Here is a 24,724-nt window from a genome sequence, read left to right on the forward strand (position 1 = left end):
CCAAGTGAGGCCTCACCAGTGCTTTATAAAGTCTTAACATTACATCCTTGCTTTTATATTCTAGTCCTCTAGAAATAAATGCTAACATTGCATTTGCCTTCCTCACCACAAACTCAATATGCAAATTAACCTTTAGAGAATCCTGCACAAGGACTCCCAAGTCCCCTTGCACCTCAGTTATTTGTATCTTCTTTCCATTTAGAAAACAGCCAACCCTTTCATTTCTTCTACCAAAGTACATGACCATACACTCGCAACACTGTTTTCCATCTGCTACTTCTTTACCCATTCTTCTAATCTGTCTAAGTCTTTCTATAGCCTCTCTTCTTCCTCAAAACTACCTATCTTCATATCGTCTGCAAAATTTGCAACAAAGCTATCAATTCTATCATTCAAATCATTAAAATATAATGTTAAAAGAATCGGCCCCAAAACAGACCCCTGCGGAACACCCGTAGTCACCAGCAGTCTCATTCTTTTCCTCTTGTCAGTTAGCCACTGTTTTATCTATGTTAGAATCTTTCCTGTAATTTCATGGGCTCATAGCTTGTTAAGCAGCCTTACGTGTGGCACCTTGTCAAAGGCCTTTCTTTGGCATCTCTCCCTTCTGGAAAAGGGGAGTGACATTTGCAATTTTCCAGTTTTCTGGAACCATTCCAGAATCTAGTGATTCTTAAAAGATCATTACTAATGCCTCCAAGATCACTTCAGCCACTTCTTTCAGAACTCTGGGGTGTACACCATCTGGTCCAGGTGACTTATCGATCTTCAGATCTTTCAGTTTCCCCAAGTACCTTCTCTCTAGTTATGATAACATCACACACTTCATGCCCTTTGACACCTGGAACTTCCGCCATATTGCTAGAGTCTTCCATAGTGAAAGCTTATTGAGTTTGTCCACCATTTTGTTGCCCCACATTACTACTTCTCCAGCATCATTTTCCAGTGGTCCAATATACACTTTCACCTCTCTTTTACACTTCATGTATCTGAAGAAACTTTTGGTATCCTCTTTAATGTTATTGACTAGCTTACTTTCATATTCCATCTTTACATTCTTAATGACTTTTTAGTTGCCTTCTGTGGTTTTAAAAGGCTTCTCAATCCTTTAACTTTAACTAATTTTTGCTCTATTATATGCCCTCTCTTTGGATTTTATGCATATCTTTCATGCATGCCTTTCTTCTTTTAAATGCTTCAGCGGTCTCAGTTGTAAGTTATATGTATTATTATTTTATATTTGCGTAGTTTGTCTTCTTTCGCATGTTGTTTTTTTGTCAAATTGTGTGTGTAATTTTTCTTTGTTCTACTGCGAATGCTTGAGAGAAAATGAACCTCAGGGTAGTAGATGGTGACATATACATACTTAGATAATAAATTTACTTTGAACTTTGAACAATAAACCTACAATAATCCCATAAACTGGCCTGGACACTAATTGGTTTTATTCATCTTGGCATACTTGACAATGTAAGTGTAAAACTAAATAACTGACTATTGAATTCAGGAAAATTCCCACTCTATATTGGTGAACCAGTGATTGAGAGGATCAGAAGCTTTAAATTCTTGTCCATATATATATATATATATATATATCAGATGGCTTATCTGAGAACTAACACATAGATGCACCACAAGGAAGATGCACCAGGATCTTCATTCCCCAGCAGCATGTCACCAATTATAATTACAATCTTCTACAGATGCATTAATGAAAGTATCCTGACTGGTTGCATCATAGTCTGGTATTGAATGTGCTTCAATGTAATAACCTGGAGAGATTAGTGGACACAATACACCATAAACATCATATACACACCTTTCCGCACTATTGAAAGTATCTACATTTGGCGCTGCCTCAAGAAGACAATATCTATCATCAAAAATCCTCAACATCCAGGCCATGCCACATCCTGGCAGCTATCATTGGGCAAGAGGATCAGAAGTCTGGAGTCTGAACCGTCAGGTTCAACAACACATATTTCCTTCCAACCATTCAGTTCATAAACCTAATCCCCACTCCAAAGAAATACTTATGATCACATTACAATATATTGTATTTTTGTCCTAATTGTGTTCTGTCTTGTGTAATTTATGTTAAATTTATGTTTTTCTTGTGAACGTTGTGTACCATCTGCCTGTGATTTTGCTGCAAGTTTTCATTGCACTTTTCTTTGCGTATTCTTGTGCATATGACAATAAACTTGACCTTGACTTTGACTTGTGAGACTTACATATAATGACAACATCTGAAGCACAGCAGCCATTTCCATATTAATTACTTGCATTTTCTACTTACTATAAAACAGGAAGCATTTGTCGAGGTGAGTGGAGTATCAACAACTCTCAGGAAGTTTGACACCATCCAGGACAAAGTAAACTGCTTGCTTAGTAATCCTTAAATAATACTAAATATCATTCCAGCAGCAGAACATGGTTGTAGTCCATATCATCTAAAAAATCAACTGCAGTTACACACCCAGGCTGCTCTTGCACCACCTCACGACTACTGACAACTATCATTGTGTAGAAGAAGATGCATGGGAATATCATCATCTGAAATTTCCCATTTAATTTGCACAGTGCCCTGACTTGGGAATACATTGCCATTCTTTCATTGTTGCTGAGTTTAAATCCTGGAATCTCCTCATTGGGAGCACCTTCAACAGGGTTCCATGAAGATTGCAGGCTATCAAGAAGACAGCTCACCAGCAGTTTTTTGAGGACAAGTAGAGGTGGACAATAATTGCTGGCTCTGACAGGGGCATTCAAGTCCCAAAGGCGAATTCAGAATGATGTAAATCAAAGGATCCATTTAGGGGAAATTAATGTTTCAGAATGTAAAGAATGTAAAGACACTTCAAGCCATGATGTTGTACTGATCTTCGAAGATCAATCTAACTCTTCTCTTCTACATAGCCCGCCATTTTTCTGTCATCCATGTGCCTATACAATAATTTCTTTAATGTCTTCAATGTATATGCCTCTTTTGCTGCCCCTGGCAGGGCATTCCACATACCCACCACTCTGTGTGAAAAACTTACCTCTGCAAAAGCCTTTAGTTATAAGTCTCTTGTCATCCTCCTTTGCACCAAAGAAAAAGCCCAAGCTCTCTCAACATGCAACTTCTGCCAAACTCTTTTTTCTTGTTTCTGCTTTAGTCCATAATCTTCACTGACATCAATCTTAGCAGCACAGTAATATACATCTCAGTGGATAATAACTTGCTGTTGCTAGGGGCAACTTGTGCCATGGAAGTGGATTGGGCAGATCTCAGTACATTTGTAAGACACAGGATATCCAAAAGGTAATACAATCAAAGGTAAGATCTAACACTGAAGGTCTACATCCTCTTTGTTTTCTTTCTTGAGAGATACTGTGACAATGTGTAGAATGGGTAAATCTCTCTTGTTGTAACAACAAACCATTTGCTGCAGGATCTTACTGGATTGAGTAGTATTTGTGCAGGGAAAGGATTTGTCAATATTTTCATGTCCATTGCAGGGTTTCAACCTGAAACATTGAAATTATTTGTTGCTCCAAACTCCAGCATTTTGCATTCTAGTGTCTTCATTGTAGCATGTTTTTGGCCTACACTTTGTAGTGTATTTAATATTTCTGTAATATTTGAGTAATATTGTAAATATATTGTTTGATAAAGCATTCTTTATTTGTTTACATAATTCATTACGGATTATATGTAAGAAGTATGTGAATGACATACATCATTACACCACCGTGTCATATGTGAGAGCTTCACTAAAGAAAATCTAACAAGCGAAATTAACAAGTCGTGACTACGCCCATGGGTTCATAAACAGAGTGTCATGAGCAATTATAATAAATTAAAAAGAAAACAAAACTGGCTGGCTACATCAGAAAGATAGATATGTTTGATTGAATAACAGATAACTAGATGAGGTATATTGAATGAATTGAGCAGTATTTTGAAGCAAATGAAATAGCCAAGTGGAATAGGTGAAAAAGTGTACAGTTTGCTTATCCATTTAACTGTTCCAACTAAACCAGCTGAAATGAGCTTTCATGAAATTACTGCAGGAATATTTAGAACAACTGTTGATTGCAGAATACTTTAGGTTTCATGAGCAGAATCAAAAGGAACGGTAATCCATTTCAGTTTATGTGGCTGAATTGAGGAAATTGTCTGAATCTTTTCAGGTCAGTGCCGGGCTTAATGATGCACTGAGAGATCATTTAATTTGTGGAATCTTACAAGAATGCATTCAAAAACAAGTTCCTAACTGAAGCACAACTCACATTCAAAAGAGCAGTTGAAATCACTGTATTGATAGAAACAGCAGCAAGAGACACAGTTTAGTTACAGTCAAGAATGAAAGTGAGTATGAACAAAATGGAAACCTGCCTGGCTGAACAAATTGTGTTAACCCATGTGGCTGGGGCTTGTATACACCAGTACAATGCAGACTTAAAGGCGAAACCTGCAGACAATGCACCAAAGTAGGGCACATACAAAGAGAAAGTTGGGTAGGCAACAATAAATGGACAGGGAAGAGGAAACGTTAAAAAGTCAATTTGCAGTTTCAAAAAAAGCACTAATCTGCATAATGTTGATGAAAAACATGATAATGATGAGAGTGACATTGGGCTGGGTAACCTTGAGGCTTTCAATGTAAAAATTTACAAGAGACAAGTAATATGGTTTACACCAGAAGTGAACAGTAAATTCATTAAAATGGAATTGGACACTTCTTGGCTGTCTCAGTCATTCCACAAAATGAGTTTGAACGGCATTTCAAAGATACTGAACTGAAGCCTGCAGATATCCAACTAAGAGCTTATACTGGAGAAAGGATACTCCTGTGAAAATGCCATTTGTAACTGTGAAATGTGAACCACATTGGGCTTGTATGTGGTAAAAAACAGGAGGGAAGCAGTGTGAGGCCATGATTGGCTGAGATAACTACAACTTGACTGGAGATTCATCCAACATTAGACTCAACTGCAAGGGAATTAAGAATGGTACTGGATGATGTCACAGCAGTGTCTGGGGATGGCACTGGAAAACTCAAACATATCAAGGGTTAAATAGTGTTAATTGCAACACCCAAGTTTTACAAAACCAATCTGGCTCCTTATACCATCCATGATAAAGTAGTCAGTGAGCTAGATCATATGGAGGCTATGGAATTCCTTCCAACCTTGAGTGGAGCCCATGGACAACATTAGTGATCCCAGTACCCAAGAAGAATAGGTCTGTCAGGATCTGTGATGATTTTAAGGTCACCATCAACCCAGTACTGAAAGTAGATCAATACCCTTTGCCCGGGATAGAAGATATCTTTGTAAATTTTTCTCGAGGGAAACATTTTAGCAAAGTGCACTTAGCTGAGCCCTACCTACAGACAGAGATGGTAGAAGAATCCAAAGTTTCTCTCACTATAAACACTCAAAAAGGACTTTATTGCTATGATTGGCTTATTTTTGGAGAAGCATCTGCACCCACACTGTGGCAGAAAGCTATGGACCAGGTACTGCAAGGCTGCCTAGGTACATTATGTTAGCTGGATGACATAATTGTTACCAGTGAGGACGACAAGGAACATCTACAAAATCTCAAGACAATGTTAAAAAGATTAGAAGATTATAGGCTCCAAGCGCAACATGGCAACTGTGAATTATCTAAACCAAATATCACTTACTGTGGTCACACCATTGATAGGCAAGATTACGAAAGTGTTCTGAGAAACTTCAAGTAGTGGTGGATGCCCCAAGGCCAAAGGACATGTTACAGTTGCGGCCCTTTATAGAATTTGTCAATTACTATAAAAAGTTTCTACCAAACCTGGTTACTGTGCTCAACCCCTTGGACATATTACTACAGATTGGGAAGAAATGGCAATGGACAAAGCAATGTGAGGTGGCTTTCCAAAAGGCAAAGGAAATGGTAACGTCAGGCACTGTACTCAGATATTATGTTCCACATTGTCCAGTGAAGCTTGCCTGTGATGTCTTGCCTTATGTTATTGGAGCAGTCATGTCACATGCTATGAGTGATGGAAGTGAATGCCCCATAGTCCTTGTATCACATTCCCTTAAACAGTACCTTTATGGGAGAGAGTTTACCCTCATTACTGATCATAAGGCCATGAGACCATAAGGCAAAGGAGCAGAAGTAGGCCATTCGGCCCATTGAGTCTGCTCCGCCATTTTATCATGAGCTGATCCATTTTCTCCTATTTAGTCCCACTCCCCCGCCTTCTCACCATAACCTTTGATGCCCTGGCTACTCAGATACCTGTCAATCTCTGCCTTAAAGACACCCAATGACTTGGCCTCCACTGCTGCCCGTGGCAACAAATTCCATAGATTCACCACCCTCTGACTAAAAAAATTTCTTCGCATTTCTGTTCTGAATGGGCACCCTTCAATCCTTAAGTCATGCCCTCTCGTACTAGACTCCCCCATCATGGGAAACAACTTTGCCACATCCACTCTGTCCACGCCTTTTAACATTCGAAATGTTTCTTTGAGGTCTCCCCTCATTCTTCTAAACTCCAAGGAATACAGTCCAAGAGCGGACAAACGTTCCTCATATGTTAACCCTCTCATTCCCGGAATCATTCTAGTGAATATCCTCTGTACCCTCTCCAACGTCAGCACATCCTTTCTTAAATAGGGAGACCAAAACTGCCCACAGTACTCCAAGTGAGGTCTCGCCAGTGCCTTATAGAGACTCAACATCACAACCCTGCTCCTATACTCTATTCCTCTAGAAATGAATGCCAACATTGCATTCGCCTTCTTCACTACTGACTCAACCTGGAGGTTAAATTTAAGAGTATCCTGTACGAGAACTCCTAAGTCCCGTTGCATCTCAGAACTTTGAATTCTTTCCCCATTTAAATAATAGTCTGCCCGTTTATTTTTTCTGCCAAAGTGCATAACCATACACTTTCCAACATTGTACTTCATTTGCCACGTCTCTGCCCATTCTTCCAATCTATCCAAGTCTCTCTGCAGACTCTCTGTTTCCTCAGCACTACCGGCCCCTCCATCTATCTTCATATCGTCAGCAAACTTAGCCACAAAGCCATCTATTCCATAATCCAAATCGTTGATGTACAATGTACAATCAACCACTAGCATCCATTTTCAATCCATAGACAGGTGTTCCAGTGACCGCATGGTCAAAATTAATACAGAGATGGGCTCTGTTTCTTGGAGGATTCAATTACAAGATCGAATTCAAGAGGATAACAAATCATGGAAATGCTGATGGATTGTCCTGCTTCCCCTTGGAAAAGGAAATACCCGTAAGATTTACAAATAGAGTACACCCCTCTTGATGTATTCGCCCTAATGCATATTAAGAGTGTCCCGATAATTGGAGAGATGATCCAAAGGGAAACCAAACAAGACCCCACACTGTCTCAGGTCTGCAAGGCAACCCAGAATAGTTGGAATGTGCAGCAGAAACTCCAGTCCCCACAGTTTTACCAGCGCAGGAATGAACTTGTCCTTGATGGGGGCTGCCTTCTGTGGGGATTGAGAGTTGTTGTACCATCCAAACTGAGAGCTAAAGTGGTGGACGAGCTACATACTGGTCTTATAGGTGTGGTCAAAATGAAAGTATAAGCTCGAAGCTTTGTCTGGTGGCCTGGGATAGATCTACAGGTTAAGCAGCTTGCCATGCATTGTTTGGGATGCTAACATGTCCAGGAGATGCCAAGAACAGTGCCTTCTCATCCCTGCAAATGGCCTGCATCGCCCTGGCAGAGGATCCACGTAGATTTTGCCAGACCCCTCATGGGCACAACTTCCTTGGTTGGAGCTACAAAATGGCCAGAAGCGTTCCCAATAGCCTCCACTACAGCTTGCACAGAGTGGATGTGCTAGGAAGCTTCTTCTCAAAGACAGGTGTTTGAGAATACTTAATCAGTGACAATGGACCACAGTTTATTACAGAATAGTTTCAGTCAATCCTGCAAAATGAATGGAATAACACCTACGCTCAGTTCTCTAGAGAAAGCAGGGCCGCTGGTGCTCCCCTCCCCCTTTCTTTCTCCCTAGGCCTCCCGTCCCATGATCCTCTCCCTTCTCCAGCCTTGTATCCCATTTGCCAATCAACTTTCCAGCTCTTAGCTTCATCCCTCCCCCTCTTGTCTTCTCCTATCATTTTGGATCTCCCCCTCCCCCTCCCACTTTCAAATCTCTTACTATCTCTTCTTTCAGATAGTCCTGACAAAGGGTCTCGGCCTGAAACATCAACTGTACTTCTTCCCGTAGATGCTGCCTGGCGTGCTGCGTTCCACCAGCATTTTGTGTGTGCTGCTGGAATAAGACATGTTACCACCCAACTACAAATGGCTTGGTAAAAATGTTTGTCCAGAGTCTAAAGAATGCCTTGTAAGCAATGTCAGAAGAACACAACACCAGATCAGAAGGTCGCTAAATTCCTCCTTGCATATTGTAACAACTCACCAGCTACGCTGTTCCTGGGTCGTCCGTTGCCCTCACGTTTAGATCTCCTCAAACTCAATGTCAGAAGGAGTGTGCAAGACAAACAGCTGAGACAAATTGAGGGCTCCTCAAACAATGAGGTTTGTTGTTTTACTCCTGGCAACTGATTACTGATATGTGTATATGACTAGAAATCAATACATCACATATTTAAATTGGAATGCATTCTATATTAAGTTGGAGCTTTTAGATAAGCCGGAAGGAGTGTTGTTTATTTAATATTTCACTAATATCTGAGTAATATTGTAAATATATTGTTTGATTAAGCATTCATTATGAGATATATGTAAGAAATACATGAATTACATACACCATTACACCACCACATTGTATGTGAGTGCCTCACTAAAGAAAAGAAAAACATAGATGACTATCCAGGCTCCCTTGTTTTTCCTTCGATTGGTTTCTGGAGTTACAAAACATAATACCCTTAACCTGCAACGCTCACACAAATCAGCAACTTCTTGCTTATATTTATTTTAAAGGTTATGGCCAACATTTACACTCTGTGGTTACTTTATTAGGTACCTCTTGTACTAATAAAGTAGCCGCTGAGTATCTGCTCATGGTCTTCCACTGCTGTAGCCCATCCATTTCAAGGTTCAAAGTGTTGTGTGTTCAGAGATACTCCCCTGCACACCACTGTCATAACATGTGGTTATTTGAGTTACTGTCACCTCCCTGTCAGCTTGAATGAGTTTGACCATTCTCCTCTGACCTCTCTAACGGAACTGCAGCTCACCGAATGATTTACGTTTTTCACACCGTTCTCTATAGGTAACAACTGACCTCTTGACCATGCTGACCATGCCTGCATGCATTTATATTTTGAGTTGCTGCCACATGACTGACTGATTAGATTTATGCTTTAATAAGCAGGTGTACAGGTGTACCTAATAAAGTGGCCACTGTGCGTATTTCCCATCTTTAATTTCCCTTGAGAATCATACTGTTTTGAATGGAGTTCCAGAATTTAGTGAAGATAAAATACTGGAGATATATTTCCAAATGGGGGTGGTGTGGTGTAGGGGAACTGCTCTGTTGGTCACCCCCCACCACATCAAATGATGAAATTTGCCTCAGAGTTAATACAGAAAATGTCAACCATTTCAATATCCAGTATGGCCCATGGCCCACTGTAATTTAACATCTTAAATAACCTGTTGATGATTACTCTTGAATTGTGGCTGTTAAAATATATATATTGATGGTGTTGATGACTAGTTAATTGCACAGGACAGGATTAGTGAAGGTGACCTATTAGAAAAAAATGCATCAATACATGACACCATTCTGTTTTTTTTGGAAATAAGACAAAATGAACAATAAGTGGGAAAAGGCAATTTATTGATCTATAATATGCTGGCACTAATGCATCATACTGTTAAAATTAGAACAACTGTCCATTAATAACTATTTTGTTTCAGTTAATTCCTGCTATCGGACACTAAAATCCAACAAGGAACAAGATATCTCTCATATGAATTGCTGTATGTATTAACTTTACATGGAAACTACTTGCAGCTTTTACACTGAGAATATGAAAGGATACAAGGCTACTATTCCATTAATTCTCCTGCTATCAAACTTAACTTCTGTGACAATTAATCTATTACATGTAACTAGATTTGACATCTTTTGTAACTGGTTTACAAATGGTCAGATGCCTACCCTAAGCATGACCTAATTTTATATTTAAATGCCTTTAGTGAATATGTCGAAATCATTTCAGTTCAGCTGAAGAAAAGGGAGAATGTTATCATCACCCACTCTCAACATAGAGGCATATTGGTTAGCAGGGTGTGTCAGTAAATGGTGTGGAGGTAAGTATGACCACAAATTCATGGGTGTGACTTGCAAAGAGGAAAACAGTAACGGTGCGTGTTTACTGTTACAATAAATGAAACCCATGCAGCCTCCAGTGTATGCACATGAATAGTTAAATGCCAAAACTAGAGGGTGTTGTTGGTGATACCTTCCTCACCTAAAGTTGTTTCACAGGTTTCCCGAGCAAAATCTGCAGGAGCTGACAGCAACTTAAAGATGCAGAAATTTGTCTTTTGTTGCATGTTCTAACACGCAATATACCAATACTATACATGTGCATTGAATGTTCCTTCAGAAATTGGCTGCAACGTCTTCAATGAAATCAAACTTTGAAACATATTTTGCATAAACAAGATTTTTAGGAACTATTTTCACAAAATGTGATGCCATTTTGCTTGAGTTGCAAGTGAGATTTTGATTGTATCATTTCTACTAGTTAAAATCTGTAGGGCTCATTTTGTATCTTTGGATTGTCGTTCTCTCAGAGAAATATTTCAAAATTCCATATTGTTTAAAATAACAAAAATGTTATTTGTTAGTTGTAGAGTCATACAGCATAGAAGCTAGTCCCATTTGGTTGATATCTTTCTAAATATTTCCCATCCCTGCACACGTCTAACTGCTTTTTGTAAGTTATTACTATACCTGTCTCAACCACTTCCTCTGGCAGCTTTTTCCATATCCTTACCACCAGCTGTATAAAAGTTACCTCTTGAGATCCTATTAATTCTTTCCCCTCTCACCTTAAATCTATGCCCTCTAGTTCTTGATTTCCCAGCCATGGGGTGGGAGGGGGAAACTGAGTACATTCAACCCAATGCATGCACCTCATGATTTCATACTCTTCTACAAGATCACCTCCCAACCTTTGCTGCACTCTGTCTAGTTTACTACCATGTTTACTACAGTACAGTGACCAAAAATTGAACTCAGTACATGAGTGTCTTGCTCAACTGCAACATAACCTCCCAAATTCTATATTCAATGCCCTGATTGATGAAATGTACATTATCTACCTATGTCAAGGAAACATGCACATGAACTCCAAGGCCCCTCGGCTTAAACATCCTCCAATCCCTATGATTTACTGTGAAAGTCCTGTCTTGATTCACACTTAACTGAAATGAACTCCATCTGCCATTTCTAAGACTACTTACATCAGTGATGCGCAAGTAGAACAGGTCAAAAGCTTTAAGTTCCTTGGGGTCAATATCACAAAGGACCTGACTTGGTCCAACCAAGCAGAGTTCAATGCCAAGAAGGCCCACCAGCGCCTTTACTTCCCGAGGAAACTAAAGAAATTTGGCCTGTCCCCAAAAACCCTCACTAATTTTTATAGATGCACTGTAGAAAGCATTCTTCCAGGGTGCATCACAACCTGGTATGGAAGATGTCCTGTCCAAGACCGAAAGAAGCTGCAGAAGATCGTGAACACGGCGCAGCACATCACACAAACCAATCTCCCATCCTTGGACTCACTTTACACCACACGCTGTCGGAGCAGTGCCGCCAGGATAATCAAGCTCACGACCCACCCAGCCAACACACTTTTTGTCCCTCTTCCATCCGGGAGAAGGCTCAGGAGCTTGAAGACTCGTATGGCCAGACATGGGAACAGCTTCTTTCCAACTGTGATAAGACTGCTGAACGGATCTTGACCCGGATCTGGGCCGTACCCTCCAAATATCCGGAACTGCATCTCGATTTTTTTGCATTACCTTACTTTCCATTTTTCTATTTTCTATTTATTATTTATAATTTAAATTTTTATTTTTACTAATTTTTACTATTTTTAATATTTTTAATATTTAATATTTGTAATCTAGGGAGCGTGAAGCGCAGAATCAAATATCGCTATGATGATTGTACGTTCTAGTATCAATTGTTTGGCTACAATAAAGTATAAAGTATAAAGTACTTACCCTGCTGATTAAGTTACCATTATAATTTTTGGTAATCTTTTTCATTGTTAATGACATTCTTGTGTTCTTGTATAATTTTTTGTCACCTGCAAGGTTACTAACAATGGCTAATACAGTACATTCTCAGCCTAATCACAGATATAGATGACAAACAAATTATTTTCGGTTTAGGAATCTTATCTTTTACCTTAGCCCTAAACATATTTATTTACTTCAAATTTACAAAATGTTTAAAAAGATAACTAAAAAAATTCTCTTTGTTTCTGAGTTTACTTTCTGTACAAACTTTTAAACATGATTGGCTGCTGAGCACAATTAATAGCATCACTATTACTGGATAGTGGAAATCCCCTCAGACTGCTTCCCAATAGCAACTAATGTCTGGGAAAAGAAATCATGTCACAGGGATCTCCAGAGCTTTACAGGCAATTTTCTTTAAGGGCAGCACCAAGCATTGTAATTTCACAGCTAATTGCAAAACATACAACATAGAACTTCCCTTCCTTTGACAGCTAATTTTCACCTCCGGGTACTTCATGAGCAGAGATTAGCTTTCAGAAACACAGGTAACTGCTTTTGTCCATCATGCAATTGCAAAATGCCCATTTCCATCTTGATTAATAATGATTAAACTGCTTATTCACCAGACCTCATTTTTTTCAAAATCAAAATTAACTCCAAAGTTGAACCAACTCAGTAAATGTTCTTTTTTATTATTTTTATGCAATCTCTAACTCATTCACGTCTTCCTTGTTCTCCAATTTTCTTGCACGTCTCCAATTTCCATGGCCACAGATATCTATGATACCAGAGAGCAAATTGTGGGAGCTTGTTCAGCTGTCTGGTCTAATATTTATCTTACATTCCTCCTTCAGCTCTCAATAACAAAGTCCGACTGAAATTTCTTCTCTCTAGACTATAAATCATGCAACTCACCTAGTGGGACTAAGATCAATTAACACAGTGCACAGGCAGAATTCAATCTTATCTCCCTACCCTTAGGCAAAAGGCTCAATTACACACTTCCTTATTAGCTGAGTCATTTAAAGAAATTTGTAACTCCTTCAAATATTGGCAGATATGTGCTACTCTTAGTATAGAATTTCAGTGAATGAAGTTTGTACTGTAATACTTTTATTTTAGTTGCTTAATTGATGTGTATTCACTGGCAAGCCAAGTATTTGTTTTTCGTCCCTATTTGCTTCTGGAACCAAATGGCTTCAATAAGAATCCACCACTTTGTTGGCGAGATAAGTTCAAGTCAAGTGGAGCAGTTTATTGTTAAGTGCACAAGTACAGTGATGGATGGGTACAATAATAAACTTGCTTGCAGCAGGATTACAGGCAAATAGGTACAGACAACACAGAGAATATAACATTTTCTGAAGTTATACCATATGGTGAAAAAGACTGTAAAAAACAAGTCTCTAGTCCTTAGTACAAGAAAAATACACAGTCAATGACACCCATGGTAGGGCAAGAGGTGGTCAGTAGTGTTCCATTGCTGAGGTAGGATTAGAGTTATGCAGATAGGTTCAAGAACCTGATGGTTGTGAGAAAGTAGCTGTTTCTGAACCTGACTGTGAGAAACTTCGGGTTTCTGTACTTCCTGCAGTGAGAGGAAGCATGAGCTAGATGATGGGGATACTTGATGAAAGGTACCGCCTTATTTGCCTTCAGATTTACTTTGAGGGATAAAGTTAACCAAAAAGACTTTTATGACAATCTGACAATCATTGCCACCATTACTGTTTATTTCAGATTTATTTCCCCTAGTTTAATATGAATCCCCCAGCTGTCACGATCAGGTTAAGGCATTCAGAAAATGGTGTTGACATTCCCTGAATGCCTTGAGCTTTTCTAATTGGGTTACTTTAATGTCTTTAATAGTTTCTGAATGACAGATGTAAAACTGACTCATTTGTAGAGTCCAGCTTTCTGTCTGTCTCCTTGTTAGAATTAGAAGAATTACATTCGCCATTTTCCACTCTAATTTATCCTTCCCTGAATGAAATGAAGTTTGGAAAATTGAAACAAATGCATCACCTATATCACTAGCCATCTATTATTCTGGGACAAATTCCATCAGAGCGTAGAAATATGTCAGCCACAGCACTTGTTCAGTATTCTTGTTCTGAAGTTATAATTTTCTATGTTCTTTCCTCCCTTCTAATTTCCAACTATAAATATTACTTGTAACCTCTATAATGAATGCTGATGCTAAATACCTGCTTAATTCATCTGCTTCATCTTCAAGTTCTACTTACTGCGGTTTTGAATAGGCATTCAGTATTGGGCAAAATGTCAAATGGCAACATTTGATTTTAATTGGTTAATCCCCCATACAAGAGATCATACAACTCATCTACTGCAAGTTCTTTGTGAATAAAATGTGCTTTGAATGTGCTGTGACATGACATTGCTCGGCCTTATTTCTAGTGGTGACGAGACATCCTACAGAGGAGAGGTTAACAGCTTGCCACAGTAATGCCAAGATAACAACCTCTCCTTCAAAAAAATAAAAGAGCTGATCGTGGATTACAGGAGGAGTAGTGATACGCTTGCTCCGACCAACGTCAACGGGACTGTAGTTGAGAGGGTGATTAGTTTCAAGTTCCTCAGTATACACATTGCCAAAGATCACACCTGGATTGTACACACCAGCTGTGTGGCAAAAAAAGCACAACAGCATCTCTTCCACCTCAGGCAACTGAAGAAGATTGGCATGAGCCCCCAAATCCTCAACTCCTTCTACAGGGGCACCATTGAGAGCCTCGTGACTGGCTGTATCATCACCTGGTACGGGAACTGCGCCAACTTGATTGCTGGGCACTGCAGAGAGTAGTACAGACAGCCCAGCACATCTGTGGATGTGAACTTCCCTCCATTGAAGATATTTACAGCAGCAGGTGTGTAAAGAAGGCCCGGAAGATCATTGGGGACACCAGTCACCCCAATCACAAACTGTTTCAGCTGCTTCCGTCTGGCAAACGGTACCGTAGCATTCCAGCCAGGACCAACAGGCTACAGGACAGTTTCTTTCTACAAGCCATTAGACTTATAAATTGACATGTCACTACATTGTGATAGAGTCATAACATAAACATTTTTACTCCCTCATGTTGTGGGATGGATGTAAAGATTAAATAAATTAAAATTCAAATAAAGGGGACCATAGGAGTATAAAATACTTAAGATTTCTAGAAGGCATTTAATAAGGTGCCATGTCATTGCAGAAAATAACCTCGCTGTAGGAGGTAATATACTGGTATGATTAGATTATTTGCTGGTCAATAGGGAACAGAATTATACCCAGGATCCAAAAATTAAGTTGTAGGAAGGGCTAGATTCCCTGAGATTCAGAAGAGAAAGAAACCATTTGATCAACATTTAAGACATTAAAGGATTTATAGGGAATAAAGTATTTTTATAATGGTTGTCAAGTCTAGAATTTCAAAGTCAAAGTCAAAGTAAATTTATTATCAAAGTGCATATATGTCACCAAATACAACCCAGAGATTCATTTTCTTGTGGGCATACTCAATAAATCAATAAGAATAATAACCATAATAGAATCAATGAAACACCGAATAAACTTGGACATTCAACCAGCATGCGAAGGCCAACAAATTGTGCAAAATACAAAATTAAAGAAATATCAATAATATATAAATAAGCAATAGATATCAAGAACATGAGATGAAGAGTCATTGATAGTGAGTCCATAGTTTGTGGGAACAATTCAATGATGGGGCAAGTGAAATTATCCCCTGGTTCAAGAGCCTGATGGCTGAGGGGTAGCAACTGTTCCAGAACCTGTTGGTGAGTCCAAAGTCTCCAGTACCTTCTTCCTGATGGCAGCAGTGAGGAGAGAGCGTGTTCTGGGTGGTAGGAGTCCCTGATAAAGGATACTGCTTTCCTGCGACAATGTTTCATATAGATATGCTCAGTGGTGGTAGGGAGGGCCTTACCATGATGGACTGGACTGTATCCACTATTTTTTGTAGGATTTTCTATTCAAGGGCATTGGTGTTTCCATACCAGGCTGTGATGTAGTCAGTCAATATACGCTCCACGACACATCTATAGACGTTTGTCCAAGTTTTAGATGTCATGCTGAATCTTGGCAAACTCATAAGGAAATAGAGGTACTGCCATGCTTTCTTCATAATTGCACCTACATGCTGGGCCCAGGACAAGTCCTCCAAAATAAAAACACCAAGGAATTTAAAGTTGCTGATTCTCTCTACCTCTGATCTTCCAATGAAGACTGCCTCGTGGATCTCTGGTTTCCTTCTCCTGAAGTCAATAATCAGCTCCATGGTCTTGCTGACATTGAGTTAGAGACTGTTGTTATGGCACTCAGTCAAATTTTCAATCCCCTCCTACATGCTGGTTCATCACCACTTTTGCTTCAGCCCACAACAGTGCTGTCATCGGAAGACTTGAATATGGCCTTGTAGCTGTCAGAAGTGTAAAGCAAGTAGAGCAGGGGGCTAAGCACATAGCCTTGTGGTGTGCTTGTGCTGAAGAAGATCGTGGAGGAGATGCTGTTGCCAATCCAAACTGTCTGGAGTCAGCAAGTGAGGAAATTGAGGATCGAATTGCACAAAGAGGTATTGAGACCAAGGTCTTGGAGCTTATTGATTAGTTTTGAGGGGATTATGGTATTGAATGCTCAGCTGGTGTCGATAAAGAGCATCTTTGGTCTCCGGATGTCCCAGAGTTGAGTGAAGAGCCAATGAGATAGCATCTGCTGTGGACCTGTTGCTCGGTTAGGCAATCTGGAGCAGATCCAAATCACTTCTCAGGCAGGAGTTGATATGTTTCATCACCAGCCTCTCAAAACACTTCATCACTGTGGATGTAAGTGCTTCTCGACAATAGCCACTGAGGCTGGCTACCATGTTCTTCTTTGGCGCCAGTATAGTTGAAGTCTGCTTGAAGTAGGTGGTACCTCAGACTGCTGAAACAAGAGGTTAAAGATCTCGGTGAACACACCAGCCAGTTGATCAGCACAGGTCTTCAGTATGTAGCCAGGTACCCCATCTGGCCTGGATGCTTTTCATGGGTTCGTCCTTCTGATGGCTACTCACATTTCAGCTTCAGAGACCGAAATCACAGGATCATTGGGGGCTGTGAGAGTTCATGATGGCTCCTCCATGTTTTGACGGTCAAAGCAACTATAGAAGACATTGAGCTCATCTGGAAGAAAAGCCCTGTTGTTACCTCTGTTGCTTGGTTTTACTTCATAAGAGGGCATAATACTAAAGTCCTGCCACAACTGTTGAGCACCCCTTGTTGATTCAAGTTTAGGCCAGAATTCCCACTTCGCCCATGAGTTGACTTTCCAGACATCATACCTGTACTTCTTGTAGCTTTGTTGATCACCAGATTTGAATGCTTCTGATCTGGCCCTCAGCAGATTATGGATCTTATGGTCTGTCCAGTGCTTTTGGTTGGGGAAGGCAACTTTTGTGGGACACACTCGTCCACGACTGTTTATTAATAAAGTCCGTTTCAACTGTGGTGTATCATTCAGATCCACAAATGAGATCTTGTACACAGCCGGAACACTGACTTGAAGCAATCCTGTAGCCACCTCAATCCCTCCCACAACTATCTCTAGAGATTTGTTGTTTAATCTCTAGAGCTTTCCTCTTTAGTCTCTACCTGTATGCGGGTAGGAGAAGGACAACCAAGAGATGCAATTTACCGAAATGCAGTCGGGGCTTGGTATGGTAGGCATTGCTTATCTTAGTACAGTATAACGATAGACTAGTGTGTTGGGACCTCTGGTACTACAGGTTATAGCTGATGGCAATTAGGCAGAGTTTTTTCAAATAGCCTGGTAGAAGTTCCTGACTATGATTTGAAATGCGTCGGGATGGACTATTTCTTGTTTAGCTACAGCATCATGCAGTGACTCAAGTGTTTGTCAGCCACTGGTAGTATATAAACTGCAGTGAGGATTATGGCGGAAAACTCCCTAGGTAAGTAGAATGGACAGTATTTAACCATTAGGTGTTCAAGGTGGGGGGATCACGAGTTTGACAAAACTGCCACATCTGAGCACTAATGAGAGTTAATCATAAAACACGTCCACCTTTTGCTTTTCTGAATCAGCAGTTCGGTCCATTCAGTAAATTGAGAAGCCCTTGGGTCTGACCACTGTATCCTGGGGTTATAGAAAGTAAAGCCAAGCCTATTATGAATGAAGCTGGGAAAAAATTCTACATGCAAAAGCAGTTTAAGTTTAAAACCATCTTAACAAACAGCATTTGCTGTTTGATCAGTTTTTAATTTTAACTCTGAGATAGATCAGGTGATATCTATCACACTACCAAGTTCAGGAACAGTTGTTACCTTTCAACTATCAGGCTCTTAAACCAGTGTGGATATCTTCATTCACCTCAACATTGAACTGATTCCACAACCTACAGACTCACTTTCCACAGTTCATGCTCTCAGTATTATTTATTTATTTGTTTGCTGCTTCTTCTTCTTCTTCTTCTTATTATTATTATTATTCAAATTTGCACAGTTTGTCTTTTGCAGATAGGTTGTTTATCAGCGTTTTCTGTTTTTCATTCATTCTATTGTATTTATATGGTCTACTGTGAATGCATGCAAGTAAATGAATCAGAGGGTAGTATATGGTGACATGAATGCATTTTGATAATAAATTTACTTTGAACTTTGGTTAAAAGATATGAAGGAATATCTGGCATAAGTGGGGGATAGATCAATGGTGGGATAGGCTTCAGGGGCTAAATAGCCAATGCCTGTTTCTACATTCCCTGTTCCTAGTCTCATGTTGCAAGCTGTAGTAGCATAGTGGTTAGAATCCCAAAGCCTGGACTAATCGATTAGTCATTAGACTAATAGTCTGATCGTATGAATTCAAATTTTAGTACAGTGGTTAGTTGTTTTAAATTCCATTAAGTAACTATATGGTATTAGTAATCAGTATTGGAATATTTTTGATAACAATCTCAGTAATCTCCTTCAGGATGTAGAAGCTTCAGAGAAGGACATATGCTTTTCGTACCTCTTCTAATCTCTGTTTGACACGATATTCACATTGCCGTTGTTACAGAGTTCACTGAACGAGAGTTTTTGGGTGGATCTCTGGTAATGGGTCCAAATTGTCAATATTCTTACTTCATAATTGTTTATAGTTAATTATTTGTAATAGTTCATGTATTTTATGAGAAATTTAACAGAAAAGCTTGATATTTTTGAACTTTATCTCAATTGAAATAAGGAGTAAAATTTTAATTTGCATTTCTCACTGAAAGAAGTTTTATCTGGCTATATCAGGGAACCAGAATCAAATTTATTATCACCAGCATGTGATGTGAAATTTGTTAACTTAGCAGCAGCAATTCAATGCAATACATAACATAGAAGAAAGAAAAATAATAAATAAAATAATAATAATAATAAATAAATGAGTAAATCAATTACATTATATGTATATTGAATAGATTTTAAAAAATGCAAAAACAAAAATACTGTATATTAAAAAAAGTGAGGTAGTGTCCAAGGATTCAATGTCCATTTAGGAATCGGATGGCAGAGTGGAAGAAGCTGTTCCTCAATCACTGAGTGTGTGCCTTCAGGCTTCTGTACCTACTACCTGATGGTAACAGTGAGAAAAGGGCATGCCCTGGGTGCTGGAGGTCCTTAATAATGGACGCTGCCTTTCTGAGATACTGCCCCTTGAAGATGTCCTGGATACTTTGTAGGCTAGTACCCAACATGGAGCTGAGTAGATTTACAATCCTCTGTAACTTCTTTCGGTCCTGTGCAGTAGCTCCCCACCCCCCACCATACCAGACAGTGATGCAGCTTGTCAGAATGCTCTCTACGGTACAACTGGAGAAGTTTTAGTGTATTTGTTGACATGCCAAATCTCTTCAACCTCCTAATGGAGTATAGCCGCTGCCTTGCCTTCTTTATAACTACATCGATATGTTGGGACCAGGCTAGGTCCTCAGAGATCTTGACACCCAGGAACTTGAAACTGCTCACTCTCTCCACTTCTGATCCTTCTATCAGGATTGGTATGTGTTCCTTTGTCCTACCCTTCCTGAGGTCCACAATCAACTCTTTCGTCTTACTGACGTTGAGTGCAAGGTTATTGCCATGGCACCACTCCACTAGTTGGCATATCTCACTCCTGTAAGCCCTCTCGTCACCACTGAGATTCTACCAACAATGGTTGTATCATCAGCAAATTTATAGATGGTATTTGAGCTATGCCTAGCCACACAGTCATATGTATATAGAGAGAAGGCTAAGCACACACCCCTGAGGTGTGCCAGTGTTGATTGAATGAAAATGGTTTTAGAAAATCATTTTGATACTTATTTAAAAAAAAGGACAGGGTGGCTTCAGGGATGAGAGGTACTTATATTAGGTTAATATTATTGATGTAAAACTATTTGATAAATATAATTTGGATGTGCTTTTGGTTAATAACAAGAAATGTTATCCTACAGATTATTACTTTTGATATGAGAAGTGAACAATTTACATGCATGAAAAGCATTTTCCATTATATTATCCAATTAAATGGAAAGATGCTAAGTCATATATCAATATAACAGCCATTTGATTATGCTTAATGATAAACTATTAAAATTCATATATAATTTCTGGGCTGTTGTCATTCCTGGAAAAATATCTAGTTGTTTATTTCAGCTGCAAGATGCTCATGTTAATTACAGCTCTTCAGTTGTATTATTCCACACGTGTAGTTCAATAGGTCATGAGCATATAATTGTTGGTCAGATGTGTACAACATGTGGCCTCTATAATTCTGACTGTATTCTAGACAATCAATGACTCAGCCTACATTGAGTTGATTGAACTGTGGGACATTAGAGTATTTATTGTAAGTTGGAGGGTGTAAATGTGATTTTAAGCTGTATTAAAATGACTAACCTGGATTTCAATCACATTTAGGTGATTTTCTTCACATGGATCAATATGGTTATTCAACTCATCAAGTTCGAATAGAATACTTGACTAAATATTGTTGAAGTAGCTACAGAATAGTGTGCAGATGGTGCCTTCAAAAGGTGAGCAAAATAAATGAAATTTTCCCTCTTTGTTCTGTATGTTTCCTGAATCTATATAGTATTAATGCATTTTTTGTTAGAAAGCCAAGCCGCTATCGATATATTAATAGCAAACAATTAAGCTATATTTAAAATTAAAATTAATAAGTATCATGGAATAAAGATTCTAGTGCATGTTATTTTTTTCAGTATGCAAAAGATTTAAAGCCAAAAATCAGTCACAAAATACTGCTCACATCTCTTTGTCTAATTAAAATTGGACAGTTATACAACACAGAATCAGGCCCTTTGGTCCATCCTATTCAAGTCCCTAACCATACTAATCGTACACTGTGAAGTTGTTCTTTGTGCACATAAATTGATGCTGCAACATTGAAGTGCACTTTTGTGCTAATGAAGTGTAGGCTCAAATAGAAAAGTAGGCCATAGAAGAAAGAAGGTATATTAGTTTTAGGTTAAACATCCTATCCTTATTTGAACTTTTGCTGGTGAGAGAATTTTCCAAGATGACCGTCCAATTTTCTCAGATCAACTTTATGCTATTAATCTTGCAAATAGAAGCTTTGATTTCGTTCAGTGGAGAAGAGGAATTACAGACAAGGTTCCTAACCATTCTTGTGTTTCCTATAGACAATAAAACAGTACAGCACGGGAACAACTCCTTTTGCCCACAACATCTGCGCCAACTATGATGCCAATTTAAACTAATCCCATGCACCTGCACGTGATCCATATCGCTCAATCTCCTGCCTCTTCATGTACCTGTCTAAATGATAATGTTGTAGATGCTTCCACCACTTCCCCTGCAGTTCATTCCAGGCACCCACTGCTCTCTAAGTGAAAAAAAATTGTCTTACAAATCATTTAAAATTCCCTCTCCAACTTACAGCTATGACTCATAGTACTTGGCATTTCCACCTTGCGTAAAAGGTTCCGACTATCTACCCTATCTATGCTTCTCATAATTTTATGTACTTCTCTCAGGTCACCCCTCAGCCTTGAACACTCCAGAGAAAATAATCTAAGTTTGCCCAACCTCTCCTTTACTAATGTGATGTCACCGGGTTTGCTGTCTGTGAAGTTTTGAACTCAAACAAAGATCTTAATCCCTTTCCAGTACAGATAGCTATGGGTACTCTGACTAAAGGGAGGTTATTCTGTCCCCACCTAGTCTTCAAAGGCTAGATCACTTCCCTATTTATTCTCCATCACAAGTTTAATTGCTGAAACCCACTATTTAAACTGTGCCCCCTGACCAAGGAGGACATACTTCCAGCTAACTAAGTAGATTTAAGCACAGTTCATTTACTTTTAGTGATATACATTTATTTTTAGATAAAATTCTTAAAACACATTTAAAACTCTTGGAGGATTTCTATCTTATAAAAGGTTTCTAAATTAAAAATGATTTCTAAAACACAAAGGATTTCCAATACACAGGTACAATTTCTTTAAGCTAAAAAGACATACTAACAAGTTGCATACGTATGAGTCATTTGTCACAGAAATTGAAAGCAGAGGAATGGATTTTAGTCAACCCATCTTTCTGTCATTCTTCTTGTCGTCCCTTGACTATTTGTAACCATCCAGACTGCTCTCTAACATTTATTCTTTTTTTGCCACTTGGGTGACTTCACAAAGCTTCTGGTGACAGACCTCCAAAACACACAAAATAAATGCAGTGTGGGCTGACTATCTGAGTACACAATCTCTCAAATATTGATAGATCAGCTGTTTATTGTGCTAGGTGATAGTATCACTCTGATTTGCAAGTTTCCCTGTAGTAAATAACTCAGCCAGTTGTCTTGTTCAATGCAGGCCAATTAACATAACCCCATTGTCTTACACTGCATTGCTTGAACAGCCAGAGCATGTGCTCGATAGACAGTGCTGCTTGTTTGCAAATTTGTTCTTTTAACTTCCGACTGATTAGTGCTTGCAATTTACATTAAAAATTGAAGGCTGGTTTTTGTTTATGACAAGAAGCTAATCAAATAATATATTGGCTGTTTAACTCACTTAAAAAAACTCCTTCATCCCCGTAAGTGTCAGCTGAATTTTTAGAAATCTGAGTTTGGCAAAATGGACTCCCAGCCCTGGACAGTGAATATCCTTTGTACTACTACAATCTAATCCAGGCAACATGCTGGTGAACTCTTCTGTACTCTCCCCAATGCCTTCATATCCTTCCAGTAATGCCATGACCAGAACAGTATGTGATACTCCAAATGTGATTTAACCAAAGTTTTATGCAGCTGCAACATAACTTCCTGATTTTTATACTCAATGCCCCAACCAGTAAAGGCAACTACAGCTTACACTTTCTTTACCATCCTATCCACTGCGTTTCCACTTTCTGGGAGCAATGGACTTGCACCCCAATTTTCCTTGGTAGAACAGTACTCCTAAGGGTCTTGCCATTAACTGTATACGTTCCTATCACATTTGACTTTACAAAGTATAACACCGTATACTTGTCATGACTGAACTTCATCTATTATTTCTCCACCCATATTTCCAACTGGTCTGTATCCTTTGTCAACCTACCCCACTACCCAAAACCAATTTTCCTGTCCTCTGCAAACTCACCAATCAGCACACCTATGTCACATAATATAACTGACTTGGACAAATTATTCTTCATTACCCAATCTACCATTTTCAAGGAATTATGGACTTGAACCCCAGGGTCTCTTCTTTTCTTGAATGACTATATTTAGACTATAACAGCTGGGACACTTATTGCTGTTGTGACTAATGGTGTAGAGTGGTGTTTGGGTGGTTAGGAACAGAACAGGAGCAATTTTGATTTCCATAAGTTAGATGTTTTGGAGTTGGAAAAAATGTAAAAGTCACAATAATTGAAAATTCAGCACTGAAGAAGGTCTCTTAAATGGATCCAAACATTCGGTAATCAAACAACTCTTTTCTAAGAAGTGTGTTAACCATATCATATTTATCATACCATACTTCCCAACAACATAAATGACCATTCAGCCCATTGACTCTGTGCCAGCTCTCAGACCATTTCTATCATTGGCCCACTAACTGCTGTGTAACACATTCTTTCACATATCAACTCTCCGTATTCTCTTGGTACCCAGGTGCACTTTGCAATAGTTAATTAATCTGTGATGCAGGAGGTAACAGGACATTGGAGCTAAACCTGCAGGGCCATAGGAAGAATGTGCAAACTCCACACAGACAAAACCTGAGGATTGAACCAGAGTTGTGCAGCAACAACACTATCTGATGCATTAGTACACCAGTCCCATTTCAACTCCAAAATTAAATTATAATAAATAAAAGGCTTGTATTTTTCACCTCTTCCAGGTTTAATTTTGGAAACCTAGCAGTTAAATGGAAGCATGGATAAGTTTATGA

Source organism: Mobula birostris, chromosome 26, assembly GCF_030028105.1.
Source record: "Mobula birostris isolate sMobBir1 chromosome 26, sMobBir1.hap1, whole genome shotgun sequence".
NCBI classification, from domain to species: domain Eukaryota; kingdom Metazoa; phylum Chordata; class Chondrichthyes; order Myliobatiformes; family Myliobatidae; genus Mobula; species Mobula birostris.